The sequence below is a fragment of the Oryctolagus cuniculus genome, chromosome 2 (genome assembly GCF_051225735.1).
Source record: "Oryctolagus cuniculus isolate XC-2025 breed Fujian yellow rabbit chromosome 2, ASM5122573v1, whole genome shotgun sequence".
NCBI lineage: Eukaryota > Metazoa > Chordata > Mammalia > Lagomorpha > Leporidae > Oryctolagus > Oryctolagus cuniculus.
In genome coordinates, this window is record NC_142868.1 from 84721631 (window position 1) to 84747148 (window position 25518).

The 25518-nt window shown below is 40.3% G+C and overlaps 1 protein-coding gene across 13 annotated transcripts in view; it reads left to right on the forward strand.

Annotated features, from left to right (window-relative positions):
* NRG1 (neuregulin 1) overlaps positions 1 to 25518 on the forward strand; it is a 1206738-nt gene that overhangs the window by 1046582 nt on the left and 134638 nt on the right. The gene's annotated exons all lie outside the window — the stretch shown is intronic.

Genomic DNA, 25518 nt, shown 5'->3' on the forward strand with positions numbered 1-25518 from the left:
TGAAAGAGAAATAAAGCATGCTTAGCCCATTCCACTTAATATTGTATAGAAAACTCAGCAGCTCTCCCTGAGGTGTGAGATAACACTGATGGAGGCTTCATCAGCTGCATAAATATCACCATTCAAAACTAAAGATAATGGCCCCATCGTCACCATTGTTCATTCATGCCCCTCATGCACTTTGCTCTGTCCCTCTCTCTTTATAATGTGTCCAGCATAGGAGGCTCAGGAACTTCATGTCTTCAACAAAGGTGCTACATATCCATAGTTCAACTAATCATCCAAGAACTGCTGCAGGGCTTTTTTTTTTTTTTTTTTTTTTTTTTATCTCTCAGTCTACCAGAGGTCAGCAAAAATCTTAAAAACCAATTATATGGGCCAGCGTGGATTGTAGCCTGGAGCTGTGCTCATTTTCACTCAAGTCTTATTTAGGAGATTTGGTGTTTAAGTTAAATTCATTCATCACATGTGAGCTATTGGTTTGAGTTTTGCCCAGATATTTCAGAGGCTTCCTCTTGAGTATCAAGCTGTTTAAGAGCTTAAGAAAGAGAGAGAGAGACAGAGAGAGATGAGCACATGCCCCTGGCTTTGTGGAATATTTCCAGAATTTTTATTTGTAAGGATCAAAAATTTAATCAGTGTTTCTTTTAATTTTTAATGGAATTTGACTTTTAATCTCTTTATTTCAATAAATAAATAAAGTAAGGAAAGTAAAATAAAATACAGACAAGGAGAAGCTAAAGGGTAATGAAGGCCAAACAGTGTGTAGTGAATGTAGTACGAAAATTTGAGGACTGTGTTTCTACTGCTGGATTCTTAGATCACTGAGAACTTTCTCTCTCTTTAATTAAATAATTAAGACCCAGTTTCTCCTGCGTTCCAGAATGGTAGTGGGAACTCTGTGTGCTTGCTCCTTGGGAGGTAGCAGGATGCCTGAGGGCCCAGGGTAGGGATTGTTTCTAGGCTGGAGGAGTTTGAAGGAAGTGGAAACTTCAGTGGTGCCAATTATGTGTAAAGATCCATAAGCAGGCCGGCACCTCGGCTCACTAGGCTAATCCTCCGCCTTGCGGCGCCGGCACACCGGGTTCTAGTCCCGGTCGGGGCACCGGATTCTGTCCCGGTTGCTCCTCTTCCAGTCCAGCTCTCTGCTGTGCAGAGTGCAGTGGAGGATGGCCCAAGTGCTTGGGCCCTGCACCCTCATGGGAGACCAGGAGGAGCACCTGGTTCCTGGCTTCGGATCAGTGTGGTGTGCCGGCCGCAGCGCGCCGGCTGCAGTGGCCACTGGGGGGGTGAACCAATGGAAAAAAGGAAGACTTTTCTCTCTGTCTTTTTCTCTCACTGTGCACTCTGCCTCTCAAAAAAAAAAAAAAAAATCCATAAGCATAACATAAAGTAGAAGAGATGGGTAGACTTTTCAGTTAAGTTTGGCGTTTTCTTTTCAATAACATTAAGATCGAAAAATCATTTGTGGTATATGATTTAAAAGGAAATTTTATTTGGATAATGATTTGTTTTTTTTTTTAATGGTGAATTTTTGTTTCTGCTTCATGTTAAAAGCTTAGTCATTTTAGCAAGAACTCAGAATCCTGAAATGTGTCCCATTTCAAAAGATGGAATTGTTTAATTTGCTGATAAAAGTAAGTGATGAAAACCAAGTGATGGTTACCAATTAGTCAGAAATCAATTCATACTGCATAGGGCATTGAAAGCAGTTTGGGGGACTGGTAAGGAATTCAGAAATCTAACTGGCAGCTTTTGGAGGAGCCTAATGGCAGTATGATCAATTTAGTTACTAGTGATTCTCAGAAACACTCTTGATTTATTGCTGGACCAGGAGAGCACGGTGCACATAGGAGGAATTGTTTTGTTTAAGTGACTTGGAAAAGTTACAATTTCTTAAGCAATTTTATTTCCTTTAAGATTTGTTTTCCCTTCAATTTTAACTTTTAAAGACCCCAAAGTAGGAAACCTCCAAATGTATGCTTATTTAGAATTGAATGATTCAATGTAGTAAATTAAAATAGTAAACAATTAATTAAGGCATTCAAGTTATTAAATATTGAAAACATATTTTTGCCCTTATGCTAATTCCTTCCTCAATTTTCTTAAAATCATTTTTTGAGAGCAGTGACTAATTGATGAGAAGCTTCTGTGTCATTTGATCCAGTTTTCAGCTACAAATTTACCTTATGGGAATTACAATATATTAAGAAAAAAGCTCTGCAAGATGATATATTTTAAATGTTATTTTATAATGTTCTACATACATGCCCTACATTTTAGTTCAGTGTTCTAGCTATCTAATCAACCTGTAAAACTACATGTTCTTTACAAATTGTGTAACTTTGCGAACAGATCATCATTATTTCTAATTCTCAGTCTAAAAAAAGCTGTAAGATGGAAGTGGCTGCATTTTTCCCATTAATGAACAAAAACAGCCATAAAATCTAACACACCCACCTCTGGTGAAATGGATCAAGAGAAATCTACCAGACACAGACAGTCTATTTCTAAGATAGAATATGCTATGAAGGGACAATAAAGAGAAGTAGCATTACATGTTTCTGAGAGGACATTATTTAAATAGTCATAATAATTTTTTTTTTACAAATTTTGTACCTTTCCCTTTAGTTCAACCAGATGGATTTTTTTTCTCTGCCGTTCTCATAGCAGCTTCCTAATTTTTCTAATGGTCCAAAGTGTAAGAGTGTCTTTGTTCACACTTTCCTTAAGTTATCTGTGAAAAAATAAACCATACAAAGAGTCCCTGAGTATGTTTTAGGATGAATAGATTACCAGGGTGAGAGAATTACCTTGTGTGTGCAAATGAGACTGTATGTGAAAGCAAGATAAGCTTCAGGAGGGAAATGAGTGACTCAACAGCACATAACAGGTTTTTGAGAACTTAAGCATGTTTTTACAGTGGAAGCAAAAGGGACTGAGATTTTTAAATGGTTCAGCCTAGTGAAAAAATAAATAAAAGTGAAACGTGATGTGCACTGTGTGTGTACACACAGAAACAAGTATTACAGCAAGATTTTGTGCTTGTTTTTAAAGTTTGTAGGACACAGACTCTGGGTAAAAGGTCCCTGAGAGTGGCTCTCCTAGACACTTCCAGTGGGGTGGGTCTTCATGGAGAATAGGGCTGGTTATGGGCTCAAGAAGTTTTAAAATGCTGTCCTGCCTACCAGAAGCACAGGCCTGTGTATTGTATTAAAATGAAACCCTGACATTGTAAAAGAATCCTTTGTCCAGCCAGGGAATAAAAGTGGACCCTTTATTATTCTCTATTCTTTTGCTTCAGACCAGAAGCAGGCCACTGAGTTTTTACACCTATTAACTGTGCCACTCCAGAGTGGTGTGTTTGTGTTCCTGTTACATATGAGGGTACTTCGACAGCTTTGTGGGAAATGCAGTTAAGAGATAAATTTGTTTTGGTGCAAAAATTTGAAATATGTGCATAGTTTTTCATAATATGCTTTTTCCATGAACTTCTTAAAGACCCTTTACATGCATGGATTTAAAATACTTCCTTTTTGCACCAAAAATGAATATACCTTTTAATTCTATTTCTCATAAACCTTTTGAAGTACCCTTCTATCCCTATGCCAGTTTCCAGGAAGTGCTTATTAAATGGATGTAGATATTTAAGTGAGTTAGTCTTTTTTTATTAACAAATTTTGATAGTCACATTAAAATTGTACATATTTATGGGGTACTGTGTGGCGTTTTGATACATGTATGCATTGTGTAGTGTCCAGTCCAGGTAAATATATCTATCTTAGACATTTAACATGTCTTTAGGGTGAAAACATTCAAAATCCAATCTCCTAGTTTTTTTTCTTTTTTTGTATGAAAATATATAGTACATGTGTAGTCACCCTTCTGTGCAGTAGAACCCCAGAAGTTCTTGCTCCTGTCTAACTATAACTCAGTCCTGGGTAATCAACCCCTCCCCATCTCTCCCTTCTCTCCTCCCTCCCCAGCCTCTGGTAAGCAACATTATACTTTTAAATTCTATGAGAGCACTCTTTTTTAGACTCCACATATGAATGAGATCATGTGATACTTATATTTCCGTGCTTGGCTTATGTCACTTAACATAATGACCTCCAGTTCTATCCATATTGTTGTGGATAATAAGTTTTCATTTTATTTTATGATTAATATCCCATTGTGTATATGTACCACATTTTCTTTATCCATTCATTAGTTGATGGACACTTAGGTTATTTCATATCTTGCCTGTTGTAAGTAGTGCTGCAATAAGCATGGGAACGCAGATGTCTCTTTGACAGACTGATTTAATTTCTCTTGAATGTATACCGGGTAGCGGGATTGATGGATTTTGATGAAACTCCATACTGTTTGCTACATCGACTGTACTAATTTACGTTTCTCAGGGACAGTGTGCAGAATTTCCTTTTTTTCACAATTCTCGTCTGCAGATTTTAGCAATTATTTATTTTATTTATTTGAAATATACAAAGACATCAAGATACAGACAGATGGACAGATCTCCCAGCTGCCAACCCACTCCCTGAATGCCTACAACAATTGGGAATGGGCTAGGCAAAAGCCAGGAGCTGAAAACGCCATCCATGTCTCCCATGTGGGTGGCACGGACCCAACTACTTGAGCCATCACCTGCTGCTTCCCAGGATCTGTGCTAACATGAAGCTGGAATTGAGAGTGGGGTTAGGACTTCAACTCAGGCAATTTAACATGGGATGTGAGAATTCCAAGCAGCATCCTAACTGCTGCACCCCAGCTGCTGCTCCAATGGCTCACCTGTTTTGACTTTTTGTTAATATCCCATCTAACTGAAATTAGGTAAATCTGTCAATGTGGTTTTGGTGTAGACTTCCCTGCTTTCCCAGGCCATTAGCAGGAAACTGGATCAGAATGGAGCAGCTGGGACTCGAACTGGCACCCATATGGGATGCCGGCACTGCATCGACAGCTTCACCCATTCTGCCACAGCACCTTAACCTTAAATTGTGAAATAGATATATAAAGCTTTTAGGGCCGGCGCCGCCGCTCAATAGGCTAATCCTCCACCTTGCGGCGCCGGCACACCGGGTTCTAGTCCCAGTCGGGGCGCCGGATTCTGTCCCGGTTGCCCCTCTTCCAGGCCAGCTCTCTGCTGTGGCCAGGGAGTACAGTGGAGGATGGCCCAGGTGCTTGGGCCCTGCACCCCATGGGAGACCAGGAGAAGCACCTGGCTCCTGCCTCCGGATCAACGCAGTGTGCCGGCCGCAGCACGCCAGCCGTGATGGCCATTGGAGGGTGAACCAACGGCAAAAGGAAGACCTTTCTCTCTGTCTCTCTCTCTCACTATCCACTCTGCCTGTCAAAAAAAAAAAAAAAAATAGATATATAAAGCTTTTAAAATCAAAGTTTTAAAAACTAGTATTGTCTTCAATTATATTAGGGAATTTCTAACATTTTGAGAGATATTCACACTCTTTGCTTATATTTGAAATATATTCCTGTTACTGAGAATTTTCTTCATTTTAAAATAGGTAATTGTTGTCATGCTAATTTATAAAAATCTGTCTCTCCCTTTTTAGGATCATTACAAATTATTCCATGATCTACTTATTAACTGGTCGCTGTTCCTCTCAGTGGTGCTGAACAGGCACTTATTTAGGAGTGAATGAACTGCCATGCTAGTGTCAATAGGTGGATTTTCTATTATTATTATTATTATTATTATTAAAAATAATGATAAATAATAATAAAAACACTAATAGCTTAATGAGCACCTCTTGTATGACAAGTAATTCACCCGAGAGTGTCGGTATTCTTTGTCTCATTGTACAGATGATGGACTGACAGAGGCCCAGACAATGTGTTATTTGTTTATGTTATATACCAAGTGGTAGGAGAAGCAGAGTTCAACCCCTGCCTCTGTACCTCCTGGGCCTGTGTTCTTTTCACAGAAGAGGAAAAGAAAATCCTCAGAGAACTGCTCTTGTGGCTTCTAGTCTTCTAATCTAAGGGGCTACTTGATCATTGTAGCTACTTTCAAAACTAGTTTTTTCCCCAATGAGACTATTGGACCAAATCAGCCCCATGAATGTAAGTTACTAAGCAAGGTACAGAAATACATACACACATTTACTATGATAAATGTATTAAAACTAGAAAGTCTTAGACATCAAATTATATTTGTTTTATACTTGGGTTGAAGACAACACCACAAACCTCTCCCCCTCTGATACCCCCTGAAGCACACATGTTTTAGATGGGGGTATAATGATGGAGCGTTGAGCTACATGGAAGGAGTATGCAGCAAGTATTTGAATTACTCAGGTTATTGAAAAGAATAACATAAGATGTGATCCATTGCCTTGGCTACTGAATCCTTGATTTGGATGCCATCTTTCAGATATGTTTTGGGATGCAGAATACAACTGTAACGTCTTGTGTAGATTTCAGATTGATATGGAAAGTTACTTGGTTTTAACAAATCCCACAGTAAATTTCATTTTTGTGAGCTTAGATTGACTTATTTTGTCAGCTTTTAGTTTTTTTTTCCCCAGTCAAGATGGCATTCTCATCCCCTGCTGTTGTTAGCATTTAAAGCGTTCAGCCTTTTGTTGCACCCTGGTGTAAATTCCAAGTGACTGAGGATGATTAAACAGAAAAAGAGGCTTGACTGGCACTATCTCAAAATCTACTTAAAACCTGACAGGTATCTGTCTGAAATAGTATATCAGTTTGAACATGAGAAAAATAAGAAATTGTGGCTGGGTTTCTTTTTCTTTAAAATCAAAGGGGAAAATACTTATGAATTTCTAAGCAAGGAGGATGATACAAATTCACAATTAATTATGCCCAAACTTGCGGTCTCACACTGTGTATCATACTTCTTCTATACCAGTTGTAATTACTCATTTGTATACAAATACTAGGAGAACACTGAAAAAGGAGCCTATAACTGTAATTAAAAAGCAAGCACTCAAGAAAGATAAGACAGGCAGAATTAATTAGGATTACAATTCTTTCTGCATTGATGGCAGAAGCTGGGTGATCTGAATTGTGTTTCAGTGGTGATCTCAGGACTCCCAACAACCCCCAAGGCTCTTCTTTTTTAACGTTTGTTATTACTTAGCTATTTTATTTGGCAGGGATCCCTTCTCTGTCTCATCTCCTAATGCACTGGCAAAGTTCCTATTGCCAATAGATTAGAGCCTGCTACTGCTAGGGTAAGCGACATAGCCGAACTTTCTAGCCTCTGCATCCTTATAAATAATGCATCTGCCTTCCTGTAACTACATGAACCCTTGGAATTAGTAGGCATTGCTTTGTTAGTCTGAGAAAAGTTTAGAGATAAACAGTTGTGGAAATAGTAGTAGGCAGTTGTTATCACTGATTAGAACCTAGCTCCATGATGTATGCATTAATCACTGGGTTAATGCTAATGGAATGCTTATGGTATTTATGGTAACATAAACAAGATATAAAAACAGTGTCTTTGCTGACTAAACTGCATGTTTAATTCAACCCAGAAACCTTTGGTAATGTTTATCTAGGTCCCTTTGAGACTCTGTTGTCCATAATTGGACCTAATTTACTCCTCATTTTTAGAACTTTTAGTTTGTGCAGCATCTGTTGACATTTTAGTTGTGTTCATACTTGTACCTAAGAACAATGATAGTGAGATACTGGTTTGAGCTTAAAGTAGCTTAGACTAACAGATGAATGGATTTGTGAGGAAGAAGGAAAAATGCCGTGTTAATCAGTTAATAGAAAAGTAATTGGTGTTTAACTTCAAAGTGTTTATAAACTTATGTAATGGAAAACTAATGTTTTATTTTTGAGCATCGGAGAATTTTGTAATTAAACAAGAGAAAGCAACTTTTGAAAGTGAAAACCACTTTAGCAAGGCCCTTTTAAAACTGCACCTTAAGTCAATGTTAATATAAATAAGTTAAGGTCCATGCTTCTGTATGCCATGGCCTCCCTGGAGATGCTACCAACACACATGGCACAAATGCCAATGCTGAGCATTAGGGTTTTGTTGTGAGGATAAAAAACTGACTTTGATTTCCATGTTGAATGAGAAGCTTGTAGCTCCAGAGCACGGATGGGGAACGTCCAGTGCAGGCCGTTTCAAGCCCACAGAATCATTTGGTGTGGCCCTGCCGAGGCAACCACAGGTGGAACTGAAAGTCAGTAAACCTGTAACAGGCTAATTCTTAAGGTGAGCATTTTGAGCTCACAAATGATACTACAAATATCCAAGTGGCCCTCGCAGAAAAATAGTTCCCCACTGCTGCTCTAGAGCTTTGTATGCTTTCATCAGAGTTAACATAAAGGAGGAAGAATGATGTTTTTCACTAAGGGATATTAATCATGATCATTTTATTGTTGATTTCTTTGATTTCCATCCGTTCATCTCGCAGCAGCTTATGAATTTATGAAGATAATAGCTAACAACTTCAATGGTAAAGTTTACTGTGCTCATCTCAAGTTTGTGACATGCCAGTGATTTAGCAGTGCCAGCTAATTACCAGAAGTAGTATTCACTCAAAATATTTAGTATGTATTTCTTTGAATCATGTCAAACTTTCTAGTGATTAAATTATAAACAGCCAATTTTAGAATGCAATCATTAACTGTATATCTTAATATGGTTATAATACAACTTTTTCTCTTTGCTTTTGACTACAAATTTTTTTCTAATTTGAAATTTCAAAATTTCTAGGAAATTAACATACTTCCTGAGCAATTCAGGAAATTTGAGTAACTATGTTTTATTTTTTTGATATTTATTTTCACTTATTTGAGAAACAAAGAAAGAAATATCCCATTCATTGATTCACTCCCCAAATATCAGCACCAGCTGAGGCAGGCCCGGGCTGAGTCCAGGGGTCAGGAGCTCCACCTGGTTTCCCACGTAGGTCACAGGAACACAGGTACTTGAGCTGTCACCTGATGCCTCCCAAGGTGTACATTAGCAGAAAGCTGGAATTGGAAGTGCAGCTGGGACTCAAATCTAGGCACTCTGATACATTTGATGGGCATCCCAAGAGGCATCTTTTTAAAAAAATTTTTTTATTTTATTTATTTATTTTATTTTATTTTTTGACAGGCAGAGTTAGACAGTGATTCTAACTCCGTTGATTCATCCCCCTAATGGCCACTATGGCCGGTGCACTGCGCCTATCTGAAGACAGGAGCCAGGCGCCCGGCGCCTCCTCCCAGTCTCCCATGGGGGTGCAGGTGTCCAAGGACTTGGGCCATCCTCCACTGCCCTCCCGGGCCACAGCAGAGAGCTGGACTGGAAGAGGAGCAACCGGGACAGAATCTGGTGCCCCAACTGGGACTAGAATCTGGAATGCTGGGGCCGCAGGCGGAGTATTAGCCAAGTGAGCCGTGGTGCCGGCCCCAAGAGGCATCTTAACTGCTGTGCCAAAAGCCTGCCCAGAAGAGCTATATTTGAAAAATGCAGGGGCCGGCATTGTGGCATAGTGGATAAAGTTGCTGCCTGGGAAGCCATCACCCAATATGGTTGCCAGTTAGTGTCCTGGCTGTCCCACTTCTAATCCAGCTCCATGCCTATGGCCTGGGAAAAACAGTGGAATATGGCCCATGTGCCAAGGCCTCTGCCACCTACATCGGAGACCCAGATAAAGCTCCTGGCTCCTGGCTTCTACGTGACTCAGCCCTGCCTGTTGCAGCTGTTTGGGGAATGAATCAGCAGATGGAAGATCTCTCTGTCTCTTTCTCTCTGTGTAACTCAAATAAAATAAATACATCTTTTAAAGAAAAAGTGCACTGACAACACCAGTAAATAAAAAGTCTTCCATTCACTGAGTACTTTATTCTCTTTTCATCACCCACCACATATAAGCCAACAACTTAAAAAAATCAACCTTTATCATCAAATTACGACTATAGTCTACTCTGTTTTGCTGATTGTTTTGTCTTGACAGTTACTGGACATACAAACAAGTGGATGATACTTTTCTGCCTCTGATTGTCCGATACCTCCATGAAGAGGGCCTCTTGCCTAGTCATGGCTCCTTCTGGAATTGAAATTCTGTGTTCATGGTTAGTCAAAACAAAGCACTATCAGTAGAAACGAATCCTGAGTGAAGGAAAAGCTCAGATATTTATGCATATGCAATTAACAATGCTTCCAGACAGGCTTATGTTACTACTGTTTTTCAATCACTTCACATTGTGTCAGCCACACAAATAGATTCCACCGTAAGACCATGGGCTCCCACTTTTAAAGTCTTTGCTGGTGTGCCAGACAGGAATTAGAAAGACTAAATATGTTAGAATCTAAACACCCTGGAAACAGGGACCCTTACAATATTTTCTCTAGTGTCCCCTTTCTTTCTCAGTCTTGGGTGGGACCTGGAACATGGGAGCATTAGGCATTTACTAGATAATCACTGAATGAATTAATCAGCGGAGCTGTCAGAGGCAGCAGGGACACCGCCAACCTGAAATATATTTGGGAAAAAATGAATGACGGGAGCCGACGCTGTGGCACAGCAGTTTAAGTCTTTGCTTGCAAATGCTGGCATCTCATATGGGAGTGCCAATTCATGTTCCAGCTGCTCTGCTTCCCATCTAGCTCCCTGCTGATGTGCTTGGGAAAGCAGACCAAGATGGGCCCCTGCAACCCACATGACAGACCTGGATGGAGTTCCTGGCTCTTGGCTCTAGCCTGGCCTAGTCCCAGCTGATGTAGCCATTTGGGGAGTGAGCCAGTGGATGGAAGCTCTCTTTCTCTGACTGTCTCTTCCTTTCTCTCTGTCACTCTGCCTTTCAAATAGACAAATCTTTTTTAAAAGAGAGAAAAAAATGAGAAATCAGTGGCATAAGGAAGCATTAAAAAAGTTAGCATTAACTAAAAGCAAATATTCTCTTTATACCTTAGTTTGAGTAGTTTCTAAATTGTACAGTTTTCAAATAGTGATCAAATTTCTTTAATGGTGACAGAAAAAAGTTTCTTCTAAGATCTGAGTTTTTTTATTTTTAAAGATTTATTTATTTATTTGAAAGGCAAAGTTACAGAGAGGCAGAAGCAGAGAACGAGAGAGAGAGATTGAGAGAGAGAGGTCTTCCATTCCCTGGTTCACTCTCCAAATGGCTGCCACAGCCAGAGCTGTGCTGATCCGAAGCCAGGAGCCAGGAGCCTCCTCCGGGTCTCACACATGGGTGCAGGAGCCCGAGGACTTGGGCCATCTTCCTCTGCTTTCTCAGGCCACAGCAGAGAGGTGGATCAAAAGTGGAGCAGCCAGGACTTGAACCGGCGCCCATTTGAGATGCCAGCAGTGCAGCCAGCCCCCTTACCTGCTATGCCACAGTGCTGGACCCCTAAAATCTGAGCTTATGGCATGATTTGCTCCCTCATTTTGGTGATGTAAGAAGAAATATGAGGAGTCTTCTAAAAAATTTCATGGAAAATGTGTAGTATGATAAAAACTATGCATGGGTTTCAAATATTTTTGCATCAAGATAAACATGTTTTAATTACCATGAACTTTTTGAAGTACGCTTATTTAAGCAACACAGGACTATTGTACTGTTGAGTATGTTAATTTTTTTATTCATGTACTTAGTGGCCATATCACATAATGGATTGGTTTTATCATGGCCAGAATTGAGCCATGTAGCAGAAGTTAGTGGAAAACAAAGATGTTGCACATTAAATCTTGCTGTTGGAAAAAAAGGTGTACTGAATCATGATGTGTATGTGAATATGTATATTCTTATCACATTGTTTTTCTTGTTCACTTCCTCTTTATGTCCTCCCTCCCCATTTTAGTCTCGTGCAGGTCCAAATAAAAATTTTACAGTAGACGTTGACAAGCAATTATCTCATGTAATTGATGACCTTTTTTTTTTTTTTTTGAAAGTTATCTTCCACTGGTGCAGTTGTTAATGCAACGTAGAATTATTTCTGCAGTTATAAGAAAAATAGTTCTTGCAATCAGATGGTTTGTATCTTGGCTTCACCATTTACAAGTTGTGTAAGCATGGATTATCTTTGTATCTTCCCTAATCCTTACTTTTCCCATCTATTAGGATTATAAGTAAAGACCTGATGTATATATTCTCCTTGGCACAATGTCTGACCTGCTTGGATTTCACCATCAGTCTTCCTTTTTCTAAGGTGATCCAGACCATACCACCAAGTTTGAATCATGCCTTCATTTTTCAACAGGTCTTACTTGCTGCTTCAGGGAAAAGAATGACTGTAGACTGGAAAGCCTTTTAAATTCCTGATACCAAACCCACAGGCTCCAGCACATAAGTAGCCACTTAGTAAACATTTCAGAGATGGGCAGGTGGATAGATAGCTAAATAAATTAACATATACCTCAAGTCTTCAGCAATGGTAGCTTTTTTAAAAATCATATATATTACAGTGACCTTAAAATTTGAAATCTACTGCTTTTGCAAAGCAGGTCATCCTGAGGTTTTCCATTTTTACTTGCCAGCTTGCAAAAAGTTCGTTTAGATGCTGAACGGCAGATTTTCCAATCAGTGGCTACACGTTGGCTGAATTACAGTAATCCCATTTCATTTGGAGCTGGACAACTCAAGCGTTTTGCCCTGATTTTTTGACAATAGGGTAATTATTTTTGTACCCATTCGACACATTTTTCTTTTTCCTTCCCAGCCATAGGTTACCGCAGCACTCCCTGTCTCCAGGAGAGCAGTGAGTTCTGTGCGGGAGATGCCTAAAGATGGTTTATACCCTCGTTATGTTTGTTTTTTCAAATTTCAGAGACTTCTTTTTTTACTATTCTGCATCACCAAATGCTATACCCTAGAAAACTGCTGAATCAGCATTATCTCACCGGAGTCTTTGATTTTAAGGGTGTGAATGGGTAACAACAATTTAAATTTAGATGTGCCCTGAAGTTGGCCAGCCCCAATTTTTCCTTTGAAGTTTTTTTGGGGGTGAAAAAGAAGAAAGAGGGAATTGAGTTGTGAAAATACCTTTTAGGTGCCTTTCATTGCATTGAATAAACAACAGTTGACATGTGATAGAAGAGAGTGGGCTAAATCCAGGTACTTACCCTGGGGTTAAGGAGACTTAACCTGAGGATGGGTTATTTGTCTGACCTCCAGTAACAGAGTCATGGCAAAGCCTTGGGGAAGATTCTGAGAACTACTTCAGAAGATTTATGTTTCATTTTAGAAGGCTATCTAAAAGCGTTTCAAACCATTGGTGTTAAGCCCTGCCTTTCTTATGGGAAGTATTTGGGGGTAGAAAAGAAGCATATGGTTGAAACTCTCTGCACTGCAGTGATATGTAAAAGAAGTACTTTTCCTGCTAGGTTAAATTGCTCTGTGTGCCTCTTGCTGTCAGTGATATGATTTAGTTAAGTACAGATGCTTTTAGAGGGGCTTTGTGCTGCATCATACATATTTAATAGTGTATAAAATCACTGTGTGCATAGCTGGGTGGGAGATACATCACTGGAGAAGCTCAACCTCCATGTAGGAACCTCTGATCTTACAGTGTCCACTGACCAGTTGACCATTGGAAAAGGTAGATTCAGGCTGGGGCATCTTGAATGATCCAAGGATTCTATTTATTTCAGCAGAATGCAGCTTACTGTCTAACCCTGCCGATTTTGTCAGTGGTGTGAACTCTCTATTTTCCCTATTCACATTATTCATAACTGTTCCAGTTCCCTAGAGATTGAAGTATACCATTAAGGAAAATCCCTTCTCAGTAAATAAGTGGGATTAGGGATGGTGGAGGATGGGGTAAGAAAAAGCTCTTAGATTTTCTACAGCAATTAATAGTTTGTCATATAACGATACCTCTTTGCTACTAGATAATGGCTCAAATGATCTGAAACCTTGATCCTTGATGTAATCTTGAAATTTATCATAGGATGTCAGTTTCTTAAAAATGGTAGGGGAAGGTGCAGGGTGGGGAGAGAAGCAGTGGAGAAGTGGAAGTAACCAACTGGAGGTTACTAAGTGTGGAATGGTTGGTTTATTTTCTTTGCTTGGGCTAGGTTGGGTTTTCCTAATAAAACTTAATAAATCAGGATAAATTGTTAGTTAAAGATGGTGGCCAAAATCTGCCAAGAAGAAAAATTGTTAAAATTGCTTTCCTAGCTTTTATTATTGCTAGTTGAAGGAACTGGACAGTAAACAAACTCAGGCCTGTTACCCAGATTTTACAGATAACATTTTTCCTATATTTGCATCATATGTCTGCCTTTTGTATATTCATCAACTCTCTATTTTTGATGTAATTTCAAGTAAATTGCATAGATGAGGACATTTTTTCCCCACAGATATCCCAGTCTGTGTGACATGTATGCTTTATTATATTCTTTAAGAGAATATGTAGGTGATAAATTATGCCAGCAAACAGAATACATGTTTCTCTTGAACAAGCCATCACAGTTGGGCCAGAGGTTGCCCAGGCAGTCATATTTCGGTGGGTGACCCAGGCATTTCCAGCCTTCCTTTTCCTGTTCTCTGACCATTATGCCTTCTCCTGTCCTAGGTTTCTATTCTCTAAATTGAAAGAAGAGTAAGCCTGGCCCGCTAATTCTCAGATATTGACAGTTCTGGAGCTAATACATATTGGAACCACCACAGGGATGCTAGGCCGATGACTCATCTGAAGTGACAGTTTTCTTTCCTGTATATGCACTCCCTTCCTGTCCCTTGGAGTCTCTGTTGTACACCTTCCCACCACAGCAGTAGAGCTAATGGTGATGTTTCCATCATTCAAGTCATTTCTAATTCCCAGCTTGTTCCCAGGAAAAGCTTTTGTTGGGCTCTACCACCCACACCCTCTTAGTGTGAGGAAGTGATGTTGAATAACTGAGTCCAAATGTGAAAGTGTTCTCTGAGTATCTCTGAGAAAGAGGATCATTGAGTTGCGATCACTGGTGGTCCTGAGAGCCAGTGAAAGGTTCAAAGTGCAGCACAGTTATAGAGACCATCCCTGGCATAGTTAGAGAAGTTCTGAACTGTGCAATCAGTGGCTTGTATCTGTACTGGCAACGCGTAACTAAACACCTGCCCTTTGTAGAAATGAGCAGAAGGGGGCCATACATTCAATCTGAAATCCAGTCCTGACTCTCAAAATGATCTGAGGCTGCTGCTGTGGGTTAGTGGGTCAGGTTGCCACCGTGATGCCCCAGCATCCCATTTGGGAACTGGTTGGATTCCCAGCTGCTCCACTTCAGATCTGGTTCCCTGCATGTGCACCTGGCCAGAGTAGGGGCTGCCGCTGAGGATGGCCCATGTGCTTGGGCCCCCACACACATGTGGGAGACTAGGAAGAAGCTCCTGGCTCCTGGCTTTGGTCTCACCCTGCTCCAGCCATTGTGGCTGTTTGGGGGTGAGCCAGCAAATGGAAGATATCTCCCTCTCTCTCTCTCTCTCTGTCTCTCACTCTCTCTGTGTAATTCTGTCTTTCAGATGAAATAAACAGATCTTTAAAAATAAAAATAAAATTATTTATTTATATGTGACTCTAGGAAGATTACTTTTTACCTTTTGGGATTTTTTTTCATCTTTTATTGAATAAAATTCTTACAAAAGTTATGTTCCAGCTCTGACATTCAATGAAAAATTTAAATATAATTATTATTGCAATTACGGTTTGTCTTTCTATTGAAATTAAATTCCTTTGCTCCAAATAATTCTGAAATAGAAACCATACAAGTCATATCTGAGAGGGAAACAGAGGAAGAGAGCAAGCCAGTGAGTACTCCCAGATAGATATGAGTTCACTCCCCAAATACTAGAAACAGCTGAGACTGTGCAGGGCTGAAGCTGATAGTCGAACCTAATCTGGATCTCCCACATGGGTGGCAGGGACCCAGTTACTTGAACCATCACTGCTACCACACGTAGTCTGCATTAGCAGAAAGCTGGAGTCCTGAGGTGGAGCTGGGTTTCGAACCCAAGTACTCTTACATAGTCTACTGATGTCTAAACCACTAGGCTACATGCCTGTCCTGAAGCAAGGCGTTTTTAAACAAATCTAATCCTGGCAACAAACTGTATGATTTATGGTAGCTTTGAGTTGCAGGTCAGATCATAAGATATTTTTGACTTACAACTTTGAAATTCGTGTTTTTGAAGTAATAACAATGTAACAGAAAAAGCTTCCACCCCTTGGGCTGAGAAGCAGGAGAACATGAGGGTGACATTTTGTTTTAAAATGGGATATTTCTGCCTCTCTGAGCATCCTAAGGCTGTGGCCTGACAGTAGTATTGCCTGCCACTTTGGTGACTCACTCAGAATGTCAAAGCAGTTCGGGAAACCGCATGTGTTTTGATTCTAACTCTTCTGTTCCTTTGGTGAAAAACTTTACATTTTCATGTTGGGCAGCAGCAAGGAGAAAGAGCTGTGAAGATGCTCAAGAAAATGTGTATTGTAAGACGTTTGCTCTGCTCGAAGTCTTTTCAGATTCAGACACTTTGATCTTATTTAAAACAAGGACAATCCATGTAATTCCTCTCCTCAAGCTTGTATTCTGGATGAGTGTTTATTTGATGCATGGGTGTATGTGAGTCTCTGAGTAGCTGGTACTCTGATGAGTAATTCATGACAGACTTCACATGTGTAGAATCTCCTGCTAACCAGTTCTCTATTTTAAGCAGAAGATTTAAAACTCAAATTACACACATTTTTCTAGAGCATTTGCTGTAAGAGATATGCTGTGCTATATACTAACTATGTTTCTGGGTTGGTTTTGGACCAGTTTACAGACTCAGCTGACAAGCACCTGAACTTGAACCAAATCTCTTGTGCCTTAGTATGAGTCAAGTTCAATTTACTTCCGTTTTCAAAATGTCTCTGAATTTATATTAAACTGACATTGATTATTAGAGTATTTCTTCCTTATATTTAACCAAAATTTCTTTCATTACACTTACATATGCCCATTATTGTTTTTGTGAAATAAGGCTGGACTTGTATATATGCATAAAAGTCAAATATCCCTTGGATTTTTGCTGTATTTGCCATAAGACTCAAGGGAAGTGCCGGTGTTGTGGCATGGTGGGTTAAGCTGCTGCTTGCCATGCTAGTGTCTGTATTGGAGCACTGGTTCAAGTCCTTGCTGCTCCACTTCCATTCCAGCTTCCTGCTAATGGGCCTCAGAATTCAGCAGAGGATTGACCCACCCCTGCCTCCCATGTGGGAGATCTGGATGGAGCTCCAGGTCTGGAACAGATCTGGCTGTTGTGGTCATGTTGGGGTATAAACCAGCAGGTGCAGGCACTGTCTCTCTCTCTCTCTCCCTCTCTCTCTCTCTCTCTCTCTGTCTCGCCTCACCCTCCAAGTGGCTCTGCCTTTCAAATAAATAAATACTGAGTAAAAAAAAGACTCAAGGGAAAAACAGACCAAAAAAAAAAAAAAAAAGTCTCTCTCTTAGCTGTGCAGCTCTGTGCCCTGCACTTGACTGAAACAGAGAATATTAGAAAACAAAGCAAAGCTATTTGTTCCTGGTAACTAAGTCAATATATATAATGAAGATACTTACAAATTTTCATGGCAAATGGAATTAAAATGCAAGCTTTTGGTGCCAAAAATATTGAAATCTGTACCTAGTTTTCTATTTTTTTAAAGATTCATTTATTTATTTGAAAGTCATAGTTACAGAGAGGCAGAGACAGAGACAGAGAGGTCTTCCATCTGCTGGTTCACTCCCCAAATGGCCACAGTAGCTGGAGCTGAGCCGATCTGAAGCCAGGAGCCAGGAGCCTCCTCTGGGTCTCCCATGATGGTGCAGGGGCCCAAGGACTTGAGCCATCTTCCACTGCTTTCCCAGGCCATAGCAGAGAGCTGGATCAGAAGTGGAACAGCCGGGACTCGAACTGGTGCCCATATGGGATGCAGGCATTGCAGGCAGTAGCTTTACCCTCTATGCCACAGCGTCAGCCCCATAGTTTTCTGTTAATACGCGTGTTCTGTGAATGTTTTGAAGACCTCCTCATATTGCTGTAGTAAGTTATGAATGACTTCTTATCCATGTAGTACCAGTACAGTCATGATCATTCTCTTTTTTGTTTTCCTTCTCTCCATATCTCCCTGTCTCTCACACACACTGATATTCCTTGATTAAATGTTATTTGCATTTGTAAAGCTCTAATGTGGAGTACCCCTTTCTTGAAGATGTGTTCCCATAGTTTGTACAGCCTTCTTCAGTGTAGTTTCTGTATGATGCATCCACTGAGCAGATACTTACTGAATGCTTCTGTGTGCCCGAACTGTTCAAGATGCCAGGGACAGAGTAGTGGAAGCAGACACAAGTGTTTGCCCTCATCATCATGCTGGTGGTGACTCCTCCACACATTTGATCAAAAGCACGTTGTGTAAACAAAAAATACAGGATCGCTGCCACTTTCCCCTCATCCTTTGCTCATGTTTCTAGTACATTCTAAATAAGGGAGTGGGAACGAGCTGAACAGTGGCAAACAATATTTTGTTTATAAAATGGGACAGAATGGTATGCATTTGTTCATTTTCTCATCAAATGTTTTTCAAATTAAGACTGTGACATATCAATTTATGATATTTTTTCTGCTTTTGGGGTCCTTCGGATAAAGTACTGTATCACAAATGTCAGTTCGAAGTTTGTAGCTAGTAATGTCAGAGTGAGTCAGTGCTGCATCACTTATTGATTATCAGTGGAAGGAAGGGCAGTCTACCCATAAAAAAAATCTTATATTAGTGCAGCCCACTAGTAAAACTAGTCAGATATGTTTTCTCTTTTAAAATTAAATGTTGAAAAGGCTGAAACCATGATGAGTGTCCAGTATATTTTTTATTGACTTAAAGGTCACATAACATGGAATTAGTCTTTTTAAAGTGAACATCTCAGGGGCATGTATCACAGTGTCTGTACCCACCACTTCCATCTGGTTCCAAGACATATGTCCAGTGTAACTTTAAAAGAAAGTAAAATTAGAGGGTAGTGTTGTGGTATAGCAGGTAAAGCTACCATCTGAGATACCGGTATCCTGTATGGGTACTGGTTCAAGTCCCAGATGCTCTGATCCAGTTCCCTGCTAAATGGCCTGGGAAAGCAACGAAGGGTGCCCAAGTGCTGGACCCCTGCACCTATGTGAGAGATCCAGGAGGAGTTTCTGGCTCCTTGTTTCAGCCTGGCCCAGCCCTGTACTGTTGTGGCTATCTGAGGAGTGAACCGGTGGATGGAAGACACTCTCTCTCTCTCTTTCTCTCTCTCTCTCTCCCCCTCCCCCCCTCCTTGTCTCTCCCTGTCTCTGTGTAACTCTGACTTTCCAATAAATAAATCTTTTAAAAATGGTAGTAAAATTAGAAACAAATGGTGTTTGTACATATCCCATGATTTTACGTATGGACAATGAGAAACTAGCAAGATCTCAAAAAAATGCACCGTAACTGTCATAAATAATACAAATATATTTCTATATAAAATTCTCATATACTCATCATTGAGATTGCTTAGTGTATCTTGAGTGGGGAAAAAGGAATCTCAACTCATAAAGAACAAAATGTACCAGAGTAAATTGATCATCATCATGTAATAAAATGAGCACACGCAAGCACAGTCAATAGCATTGAATACAGACTCTCACAAAATCATTCTTCACCTTAGTCAACTTGTCTTCTCTGAGAACAGTTTTTCCGGATCACAGCAGAATCACAGTCATGACTCACCTTCACAGTGGGCACAAAACACCTGCCCAGGAAGGTGACTTGGGCCTCATCTCATCCCTGTAGCATCACAGGTAGGTAGAAGAAAAGCCAGTAACATATGGGTTTGGTTTGCCCTCAGCACTTTTTGCTTTAGTTGGAGAGAGAATTACTGGCAAAACAGTTCACAAACTGGTTTATTCTAAAGTTTCCATCTGCTGAACATATCTGCGGTGATTGAGAGTTTAGCCTCGGTGTGACAACCATTTGACTAGAACCAGCGAACTTCACATAAAGCATATTTTGGAACTATCAGAGAAATTTAAATTTGGTAAGGAGGTAACTGAATTGTATGAAAAAAATAGAGGGGGGTATATGGAGGGTATTTAAGATCCGTGAACTGATATGGAAAGTCATCGGTTTATTAGGGATGTTGTAATCTGTGTGATTCCAACTTAGTTAAAAACAAAACTGAACAAGGGGCAGGCATTGAAGCGCAGTGGGTTCATCTACTGCTTAGGACACCCAAATCCCATATTGAAGTGCCTGGGTTCAAGTCTTGCCTCTCTACTTTCCATCAAGCTTCCTGCTAATGTGCACCCTGGGAAGTGGCTGGTGATGGCTCTAGTGCTTAGATCCCTGCCACCTATGTGGGAGACCCAGATGAAGTTCCTAGTTCCTGGCTACGACATGGTACAGCCCCCAGATGTTGTGGGCATTTGAGGAACGAACAGTGAATAGAAGATCTTTCACTGTCTTCCTCTCTTTGTCACCCTTGCTTTCAAAATAAATAAAGATATATTTTAAAAACAAACAAATAAGACCTATGAGTTGAATGCATAGAACAGTCCTAGGTTTGAGATAACCAGATAGTGATAATCCTTGCCTTCAAAGAAAGTGCCCTCAGTCCCCTTCTCAGCCTTGTCCATGTGACATAATTACATAATAATGCATGGCTGTGAAAATGCGCCCAAGGAATGGTGCAGGTGCAAAATGCTGGGGCTGTGATTTGAAAACCTAGGAAGGGATGCAGGAGCTGACTCAGCCAAGGGGATGTTTCTGGATGGGTGGAGGAGGCTGAGTCCTTTGAGTACTTAGACTTACACAGCAATAAAGTTTTGCATTCATTAAGTCTTTGAGCTTCTTTAGGAAAATCACGATTTTGTAATTCATTAGAAAATAAACAAATACTTTACAATTCACACAGTTATCTCCAAACACAAAATAATTGCTGTCTTTGTTTATTCTGTACTACATACTGTCAAGTAAATTCTACTTGTTTCAACCATAAATATGAGGTGCAAGGGTGCACTTTTCAGTGATAGGTTTTTCAGAGTCAAATAACAAAATAGGAAAAAGTAAAGACAGAAGATAAGTTTGTGTATTGTGACCAAAAGCAAAGTGGCATTCATCATCCTCTTTTAGCTCCTAGAGCTTTGCTACACACTTCAGATAATAAAATAAACAAAATTAATGCAGAACTAACTGTCCTTGCTTGAATTGAAGTAGCAGAGAGATTGAATATTTTTTTGATTGATGATATAGTAGGACTTTTTCTTCACCGAAGATGGCTTAGAAGGATCAGGATATTATAGAAGTGGATTGGAAATAGAAGTGTATTTGACTTTGTCCTGCCAGATTCTATTCTATATTATTATGTCTCCTCTGACCCAGGCTGACTTACTAGCATTTTCTTCCTTACCTTTCATGGTGGATATTTGGGGCTATAGATTCTTTTGTCACTCTCCATCAGATTTATTTTCCTCATCCTTGAATCAGGATGGGTGCTGTGGCTAGTTAACTGGTAGGATGCAGTGGAAATAACCTGTGCTGCTTCCAAGCCTGTGTTTCAACAGCCTTCCTCCCTCCTCAGAGGCTTCCTCTCAGAACCCAACCACCATGCAGGGAGAGGCGCCAGTCCTGTGGCAAGGCCACAGGTGGGTGCACCAATCAGCAGCCCCAGCTGGGCTCCTGTTGCCATCTGATGTGAATGCCAGTGTGTATGAGGACATCTTGTCTCAGTCTGGTTGCACCTGCAGCTGGCCGCAGCCACAGCTGACATCGAACAGAACAGAAGAGCCACTCTGTGGAACGCAGTAAACCTACACAGTAGTGAGCTCTAACAAGACGGTTGTGGATTTAACCTGCTTCAGGGCTTGTTCTGCAGCAACACTAACTGAAGTAGCTTCCCAAAGAGAGTCCTGGAACAGAGACCACGGAAGAACTCAAAAAGATAATATTTAAGTGGCCTGTGTTTAATCCTCATAACTTCTGAAAATCACTAACCTAAATTGTAGAAGATTCTTATTTTGTAAACTAGGTACCTTTAAGTTTGTTTACAACTATATTAAGGTAATTATTCCTATTTAATGGTTATACTTTCTAGTTCTCTGTTCACTCATAGAAGTAATATGTGAGCTACATATAATAGATGCACTATTTTGATTAAAAAAGGAAAACAGTATACTTTAGCAGAAATATCATGAGTTAAATCTTGCTTAAATCTTGGCCCTATCATTTATTTATCTATTTTTAAATGTTCTTTACTTTTATTTATTCCAGAGGCAAAGAGATACAGGATGGGGTGAGGGGGGGAGGATGGTGGGAAGACAGGAAAAAAATCTCTAATCCTCTGACTTACTCAGCAGATGCCTACAACAGACAAAACTGGGCCAGGTCCAAGTCAGGAACCAGGAACTCAAAGCATGTCTCCCACATAGTTGGCAGGAACACAATTACTTGAGCCATCACTGCTACCTCCCAGGGTTGGCATTAGCAAGAACCTAGAATCAGGAGCCAGAGCCAAGAGTCCAACCCAGGCCCTCTGACATGAGACATAGGCATCTTAACTGGTGCCTTATGCCAAATGCCCACCCCATTGGCCCTACCATTTAATGCCTGTGTTTCCCTGGCTAAATTGTTTATGCTGCCTCGTGCCCATGTTTCTTTGTTTTCAAGATAAAATGATCTGTATGGGATTATGAAGATCAGAAATAATTTACTATGATCATAGCAGAATGCTGGGCACAAAGGTAGCTATCAATTAACTTTTATTGTTAGGAAGCCGATGGCTTTAAAAAGCAGTGAAGAGGACGTGGAAACATGGTGTCCCTAGGCTTTATTGTGAGTGCTGCGTAAAGGGTTAAAATGGTATATACTTTTGTGCTTTATCATTCACACTGCGCTTCCTCACTTACTGCTATAAAGACTTTTTTTAAAATTCATTTATTTATTTGAAAGGTGGGGGGGGGGGAGATCTTCCATCTGGTGGTTCCTTCCCCAGACAGCCAACACAGTCAGAACTGGACCAGACTGAAGCCAGGAGCCTGGAATTCCATCCTTATCTCCCACATGCATGTCAGAAGTCCAAGTATATGGACCACTGTCTGCTGCCTTCCCAGGAGCATTAGCAGAAAACTGCATCAGAAGTAGATTTCCAGGGGCTTGAACCAGCACTCCGATAACAGACTTGCTGGTGTCCCAAGCAGTAGCTTAACCTTCTGCATCAAAACACTTCCCCCGATATTGAGGATTGGATGAAGGGATGAGGGTAGCTTCTGGCTTTAAGTCCTAAGGGTAGAACTAACAGAGAATTCCTTGTATTATTTTTACCTCTTGTCCTACTCCCATTGCTCTACTCATATTCCTCATCTAACTTGATGGGGAAAATCCAAATTTATAGGGAGCCAGCCCTCTGCAAACTGATCTTGGCACCAAGTTGCCATGGGATCCATAAAAAACATTTCTAGCAGGACACATACATAGCCCAAAGTCTGAGTTGTGTAGAACAGAGAAAAGATTAGCTTGATGGTCTGTAGAATTCTGAATTTGGTGTTTGTCCTAGCCTTTGTGTAATACTTTTTCTTGGTCAGTGTTGGGAATTTTTAATATGGCAACTAGAGTACTGCCTAGTAATTTTTTGTCTGCTGAATATGTTTTCTTAAAATGACTAAGGTGAATGAGTAATTGTGATTGGTACAAGTTAAGGAGCATTTTATTTTTCCTTTTTTTTTTTTTTTTGACAATGTGTTATTGTTCTTGCTATTTTCTCCTACCTGCCTGACTTGCAGATAACTGAACTGCATTTTGATCTTTGAAATTTAGCTGACCCTGACCATGGATGAAATCCCAATGTATTATACTTGAATATAAAATTGCTTTGGGACAGAATCGAAAAACCAAGTGCCCTATATTTAAACTAGGTGATCACTGAAGGAATTATAAATTGCCCTAGTTTAGCATAAACATTTACCTGCTGGTAATATGTTTAAATATTTACATGAATATTGATAATTAGGAAAGTAATATCTGTTTGAATACTTTAAATTCATCAATGGAGATTTTCTACAATGTGAAATTTCACGTCCATCATTAGAATCTTTGTAAAAGAGCTCTCACTATTTTAAAATCAAATCATTAAAGCTAGAAAATAAACACAGCAAGTATTTTAAAATACAAGTTATAATTATATAGATGTAGTTTATATAGAGGCGAACTTAAGGATAACTCATTTTGCCCATAAGCTCATTATAGTCATGGTTACAATTATGCAAATTGGCTCAGGCTTTTGTTGTTGTTAGTGATGGTACTGCAAACATGTTAATATATTAATACTCTTTAAATCATTTATAATTATGGACTAATTTCTTCTTGAACGAAATGATGATATTCTCGTCTTATGCCACTTAAAGCTTAAGCATGGCTGAAAGCAGTGGGGCTTGTACTACATAAAAAGTATTTTGTGCGTCAAACAGTTTTTTCCGGACTTGAGCTCTAATCTTACTGCCTTGGGGATGGCTATCGTGGATATACGGTGCAGACTGACACACAGTTTTTGTTGGTGTTGGTGAACAGAATGGCTCCTTGGAAACCATTTGTATGTCCATTCCCAGTGAAGTGAGGACTGCCACACAGCAGAATGTTCAGAGAGCCTGTGTTCTCTGTTAAGGTCATGGCATTTCTTCCTGTGTTTTAATGACTTCTGTTTTCAAGGGAAGAAACAGCCTCATTGAAACCCTCTGTAAGACAGAGCTCCTGAAACCTAACCTAAAAGGCGTGCTCTTAAAGAAACCCCTTCTTAATACTTGCAGTGCGGTTGTAGCTGAAGACATGTGGTATCTATTACAGCACCCAGGGAATTCAAACCTCTGCAGCAAGTCACAGGCAAAGGCTAATTTAAAAATGAAGTGGTAGTCCTAGCTCTGTTACTTGCCAGTGTTTCCTATTAACTTGGCATTCGTCTGGTCTCCTTTGGGTGGGACGGGGACCGGAATGCGGATGTGTGGACTTCTATCCACCTCCCCTAGCACCGGCTTTCTCTCATGCATCCTCAGCATTTCACAAGGGGCACTGCAAGCCTCACACGGTCATAGCAAAAAAGCAGAGCTGTCCATGGTTAGAAAAATGTTCTAACTGTTGGTTGAGAATCAGGTAATCGCCGTCCTCTTGGTGAACAAAACTTATCCGAGGGCTAGGAGAGGAATGCTATCTCCAGCGGCAGGCAGGAAGAAATTGCTGTTGAAAAGCTTTACCTCTCTAGGGAGGAATCAGATATCAGACTTTGCCAAGCCTCAGGTCCAACCCATAAGGTCCCACCTACATCCTCCGCCCCATCCCAGCTTTGTTAGATGGCTAGCATCGATCGACAGCTTTTTCTGACCCAACAGTGGGTGAAGGAAAGAGAGCCAGCAAGACTGAGAAAAGCAAGGTTGGGGGTGGGGGGAGCGGTGGGGACGAGGAGGAGGTGGGAGACTGGGGCCGCTTTTGTAGAGAGAGAGAAAGGAAGGGGGTGGGGGTCTGGGACTAAGCTTAACTGATGCCTGCCTGCTTCTCTTTGATTTGATGGTCTTTATTCCTTCTAATTGGAT